This window comes from Gasterosteus aculeatus, chromosome 10 (assembly GCF_964276395.1).
Source record: "Gasterosteus aculeatus chromosome 10, fGasAcu3.hap1.1, whole genome shotgun sequence".
Taxonomy (NCBI): Eukaryota; Metazoa; Chordata; class Actinopteri; order Perciformes; family Gasterosteidae; genus Gasterosteus; species Gasterosteus aculeatus.
Genome location: NC_135697.1, coordinates 16,860,281 through 16,866,860, shown reverse-complemented (window position 1 = coordinate 16,866,860; position 6,580 = coordinate 16,860,281).

Sequence of the window (6,580 nt, the reverse complement as noted above, 5' to 3'; positions counted from 1 at the left end):
CGTCCCGGTCCCGCGGTGCGGTTGCGGGGTGAGAAAAGTCCGCGTCCGCCGCTGTTGCTTCCTCTCCGACGCGCTCTGCTGTGCGCGCGCCGCTCCGCGCCGCGTTACTCGAGCACCAGTAGAGGGGGGCGGGGCGGGAGGAGGGCGATGGACCAATCACGGCGCGGGGCCGCGGATCGGTGCGCTGTGATTGGCCGCGTTATCCCCCCCCCTCCCCCCTCCCCCCCTCCAAAAAAAAAAAACACGCACCTGTAACTGCTGACCGCTAGCGCGGCAGAATATCAGCGCGCGGGCCGCTGAATGTTAATCCGCGTTGTTAGCTGATGATTTACGTCGCTTATACTTCATTACATGTGTGTATTTGACGTATGTTTTCATGTTGTATAACGTTAGTATACAGTCTTATTAACAACACCGAACCCTTTCATTACACTCGCTGCAAAGGCCACCATGTTTAGCTAGCTGCCACGCTAATTAGCGTTACGTTTGCTAATACATTACACTTTTACGCTTTTATGCCTATAAAACAAAAGCTTTTCAATCTTTATTAACTACGGATTCTTGATTAAAAATCAGAGATAACGTTATTTTCTGAATATTGTTCAGAAGAAGTTGACGCAGCTAACGTTAATGGTGTCCAATCGTTTATAGTTAACTTTTAATTTAAAAGTTACATTTTATGCTGTTAAATTACAGAAGGAATATTTAACATGTTGAGCCGTTAAAAGCCAAAAAACAGTATGCTGAAAATGAGATATGATTGCAGGATTTGATGACATTTAAAACATTTAGCAGCATCATTGGAACTATTTTCTATGTGGGGAGAATGAATGGGTGTTTTATTGAAATATTCAAATGTAGCTTCCTAATTCTTGGAACACCACAAACATTACTCATCTCACAACATTCCACCTGAACAGATAGCAGAGGCAAATTAATTATTAATTTAAAAAAATATATAATTTGTGTGAACTGAGCCCCTTTCAAGAAAATACGGTGCAGCCATATGGTTTATGCAATAACTTGTGATTTCCCTCGCCCACCACTCTGCATTGTAATGTGTAATCATCCCATTATGGTAATTGACTTTCCGTGATTAATACCAGACTAATAAGGTGTGCAAACTCTCCCCTGTGAATAAATAGGAGTTTAATATGAGTCTTGGTGGGGTCGCCCTTCCCCTTCCTGCCCGCCCAATGGCCCGCTTGATGAATGGGAGGAGAGAGGGTGGAGGAGAGAGGAAGGAGGGTGGAGGACGCAGAAGCGGCAAGTGATAAAGCGGTGTCATCAGTTACCTTGACAACCGCAGCCTGCACATCTAACATGTTAATTGGGATTTTCTTCTTCTTCTTCTTCTTCTGCCAGGAAATTAGTGGAGGCTTGTTCCCCGTTCTTGGCCCCATGTTATGCTCCCCGGCACTGAAGTCGGTACTGATGCGGCGCCAACTTGGCGCTTCAAAGAAAGCACAAGGGATACAAACGCAGGCCACAATCCCGCTTTGTTTATAAGTATGTATTGTCAAAGGAAAGCAACAGAGCTTGGGAGTCTGCAGGAAGTGTTTAAAGTGCTGACGGTGTTTCAGACACGTGACGCCTGGAAGCAAACAGGAAGTCCTTCACCTGCATAAAAAACAACCTCTTGTATTGCACCAATTCACCAGGTCAAACTCCTCTGTGTGTAACATATGTGGCAATAAATGGCTTCCGATTCTGATTCTGATTAAAAATAATCCCACTGTCTTTTAACATGCGTCGCATTCATGTGTTTCAGTACTCTGATTCCGCTTCTTTTGTGTTGCATTGTGACCGACGCTTCAGTCGGTAGCGACCCCGGGTGTTGCCCCTTCGCCGTTTCGGCCGTCCTCCAAACTCTGCAGCCGGATCCTGGGTATTTCGGTCGGTGTGGTTTCGGCGTGCTGACCTGGATTCGGGAGATCGCAGATGGAGAAGCTACATGTTGAGCCTCTGCAGAAATGGCCAGAGGAGTTGGCACACAACTGCCCAGCTGCTCCCTCGCCGAAGGAAACTCTGACCGTCCTTTAACATTTACGCCTTCGTGTCGCGCGCACAGCGAGAGTGCACGTGACGTTGAATATTAGATGTCACTTCACTTTCATGCCGAGAGTGACACCAGGAGGCCTTTAGCTTAGCTTAGCTTAGCTCAGCGTAACGCTTGGGAGTCTTTGAAAAAACGATACAAATATAAAAACGGCAACGGTCATGTCATACTTTTTTTTTTGATTTTTGACTAGTCTGGCCTTAACAGCCTCGTCTTGTATTGCATTTCTCTCACAGCCTACCGTTAGCTTCCGTTAGCTACCGTTAGCTACCGTTAACTTCAGCCGACTGAAATTACGTGAAAATATAAAAAAGTTAGTCCCTCTTTTTCATTGCGACATCAACTTCAATGGGAAGCCAGAAGGTCCCCAGCAGGTGTTACCATGGCGATTCAGCTGTTACCACAACGAGAGCTTCGGATATCAATACGTCAATATCTCCACTAAACGTGCAATCAATGCGCAGCAAGACATCGAATCTGTGCAGCAAACTAAATTAAAAATGAGTGGGTTTCAGTGCGTGTGTGAGTCCTTCACTCGCCAAAGTGCTCTTAATGACATTTCATTTACCAAAAGAAGATGAAAGCAGGAAGATTTTGTTTCACTTTGTCACGGTAAATATTTAATGGTAATGATGATGGAAACAAAGCCCAAACCACGGTGCGACTGGAAGCCTCATGATGAAAAAGCAATTGGAAATCTTTGCCGGTTCATCACTACCGGAGGGAATGAAGCGACGGCGATACCAGCAAACAGCTCGCGGAGTCGATTAGCGAATCCATCCGCGCGAAAGGTGCCGAGGAAACGAGGACCCGGCGGATCCTTGAAGAGCCCATCGGAGAGCACGTGAACGCCGAGCGTGACAGTCAGAACTCGGGGAGGACACTTTGGTTTATTCAGTCATCGGGGTCACTGATCTTTCATTGAGTCCAGGAGTTTGTTTGTCTCGTCTCAGCAGAGAACTGGAAGAGGAAAAAAGGGAGAGATAGAGCGAGAGCGTGTGGAGGAGGAAGATGAGGCCGAGCAGATATGACTCAGAGGAAGCGGCGCGATACCAGGTACTCGTTGAAGAAACGGACCTTTAATGATGCCCTCGGGGATTCTGTCCGTCAGCAGGAGGATGATTCTGATTGGCCGGGAGGGGGCGGGGGGGGGGGGGGGGGGCGGTCCTTCGTGGACACCTGATTTGTTCTCTCTCTGAGAATCTGTGAGATCTGCCCAGAGGATTTATCCTGCTGATGAGTGTAGATCTGTGATCTGGAACCAAATGAGCTTATTAAATACTAGATGTCACTTCACTTTTATGCCGAGAGTGACACCAAGAGGCCTTTAGCTTAGCTTAGCTTAGCGTAACGCCTTGGAGTCTTTGAACAAACGATACAAATATAAAAACAGCAGCGGTCATGTCATACTTTTTTTTTTAAATTTTTGACTAGTCTGGCCTTAACAGCCTACCGTTAGCTTCCGTTAGCTACCGTTAGCTACCGTTAACTTCAGCCGACTGAAATTACGTGAAAATATAAAAAAGTTAGTCCCTCCTTTTCATTTTCTCCAATCAGCCAAAATCGTTTTTTATAACCTCCCGTTAGCCTAAAAACGAAATCGCCCCGTGACCTCGTGACCCTACGACGTTGAGCTTTACGTCCCCCCCCCCCAGGCTGCTGGGAGGATTCTCCGCGGCGGTTTTGGTCTTTTTCGTCCTTCGCACTAAGCGGCGGCGTGGAGGCTTCGGGCAGGTAAACTTTCTCAGGGCGACACCCGGCGTCTGCTGCTGCGGCGGCAGCCCCACCGCCTCCTCCACCTCCTCCACCACCTCCTCCCCCATCGCCCGTCTCTATAGTAACACGTATGATCGGATGAGCGTCAAGCCGGGAAGAATGTAGGTCAAAGCCAAGATGGCGTCCTTTAGCACGCAGTGAGGTGTGCGCGAGGGGAATGTTCCTGAAAACGAGGAGTCAAAAGGTTTCTTTGTACGCGCGTTTGATATCAGAGGGAAATAAAGCAGCCAATTGAATCCGTTCTGTTCTCCCGTGTTGAGATTAAGGACGTTCTAGAATGTATTTTATAAAGTATTCAGAGGAAACGGAAAAAAAACTGTTGTTTTCTCCTTTTTTGTCTCGTTGTGTTTATCCTTCACGTCACTTCCTCCAGGGCAGGATGGAGCACGGTGTGTGTGCACGGTGTGTGTGCACGGTGTGCGTGCACGGTGTGCGTGCACGGTGTGCGTTTGTGCGTGTTTGATGCTGCCCTGCTCTCAGTGGTGGACCTGCCAGACCTCAGCAGAGTCAGTAGATGAGTCAAAGTGTCCTCTGGCCAGCAGCGAGTGCGTCACTCATGCACACAGACACGCACACGCATGAGCCCATGCGGGCAAAGGTACACGCCGAGGGAAAACGCAAAAACGTCAAACGTGAGAAACCAAAGTGAGTCTGCCGGTTTTTATGACTTTCGTCCTCCTCGATAACAGCAAATAGTTATCAACTTGAAATCAACGTGGAGACAAATCACTTCTCAAACTCTTTTCTTGCAAACAAAAGCTCCTGCGCGGGGAGCAAAAGAAGCTTTAATGTGTGCCTTTAAGACCAGGGGCCTCTTCTTTAAAACCTTGCGTAGGATTTGCGCCAGAAGTGGCGTACGGATGAAACGCACAGAAACATTCAGACGTCCTACGCAGTTTTCCCTCAACAAATCACCATCACTTCTAAACGCAGCGCAGCTTTTGCAGTTGCCCATATATAGTCTGTGGAACGGCCACAAATTAATATTCATCGATGGCGAAATCATGACAAACACTGAGAGGAAAACGAAGAAACGTAACTTCACTCAGTGTGAAGTGGAGATGATCATTGGGAGGCGGGAAGGAGACGTAAGATGCTCTTTGGAGGACACGGTGTGGACGTCACTGATGCCAACAAGGCACCTGAGGGGCAAAAGGCTGCAGAGAGAGACATCAAAGTGGATGCAAAAAAGCGTTTAGCGCGTCATCGCCAAGGTGTGTCTGCCCCGGGGATCGGGGACGGGGTCTGGGCCAACATCGGCGTCAGGGGGGGTCGAGGCGCGTTCAGCCATCAGCGCCATTACGCACCGTGACGGCATCATGGCGTTTTATCACCGTCCGTCTGACGAGCAACAGCTGTGTTTAGAGGATGAATTTAATAACATGCCGATATTATTGCAGAACATATTTCACTTTTCTTTTTGAAAATGTGTTGATTAGTATTTGTTTGTTTTACGCTGCAGATCGATCAGACGGGTGTTTGTGTTATTTATGAGCGGCAGTATTGGCATTTCTTTTACGACAGTCTAGTTTTACACACTTTCACACACGTTTGCGTGTTTCTTGCGTTTGCCGACGGTTTTGTTGTTTTGTGCGTACGCGTGGGTCCGAGCTCGCGTACGCACATTTCTCCGTCACGTTTGCTTTTTATAAATCCCAAATTATTGCGTAGAGAGCGGCGTACGCAACGTTTATAAATGAGGCCCCAAGAGTCCACAGCCCCACTCCGTGCTACATGCTAACATGCTCACAATGCTAACATGCTTTTCTCTTGCAGGTAACAAACCGAGTAGTAAAGTAGTAAATTAATTCATTTAACGATGGGGGAGAAGTCAGAGGGGTTCATCCTCTGGGGATCAGGAGCACGCGTGTAGATGTTCACGGTGACCCGTCGCGGGCGACTCAAGGAGCTTCACGAAATGTGCTTTTGATGATTTGCTGAGATTTAAAATAAAGTTATGCACAGCTTGGGAAAAAAGAGCCTTTGAGCTGATTAAAGAGGCTTCTTTCCATCAATGTGACAAATTAAGGTCACTTAACGCATCACAGGAAGTACGACTCCACCGCCGTCTACACCCGGTGAGGTGACGTCATCGGGTTTATCTTCGCTCGGGCTACACGTTTTTTTTTTTCACCACGAACTGGAGGTGACGAGTTTGGAAAAGGATTTGAGGCGCGGGCTGTCAAGCAAAACCCCCGTGCATTGTGGGAAATGTTGGATCCAGTGTTTTTGGCCCTTAAAGCCGAGACAACGCAAAGCTTCACATGTCAGTGTTGACGCCTCAGCAGCAGAAACAGAAGGAGCAGCAGAACACGAACATATGGAGGCAACGTCTCCGTATGTCACCGCTACCGAGCCGCGAGGGGGTAAACACGCGGGGGGGGGGGGGGGTAAACACGGCACCGACTCAGCTGCAACATGGGATTAGAAACGTGTGTAATATATATAGAATTTGATATACATATATATATATATAAATTTGAAAAAAATATATATATATATAAATTAAATATAATATATATTTGATATACACACGTATATAATATATATTTTTTGATATACACACGTATATCAAATATATATATATATATATATTTTATATACACACGTATATAGGCATTTCATTTACACTTTAGGTAGCGTATATACATATAAATATATACATTTATCAAAGTATTTCCTGATGTTTAATTCGGTCTCTTTTTCAATGTTCCACTTGATTCATTAATAGTTCTTTATTAAAAG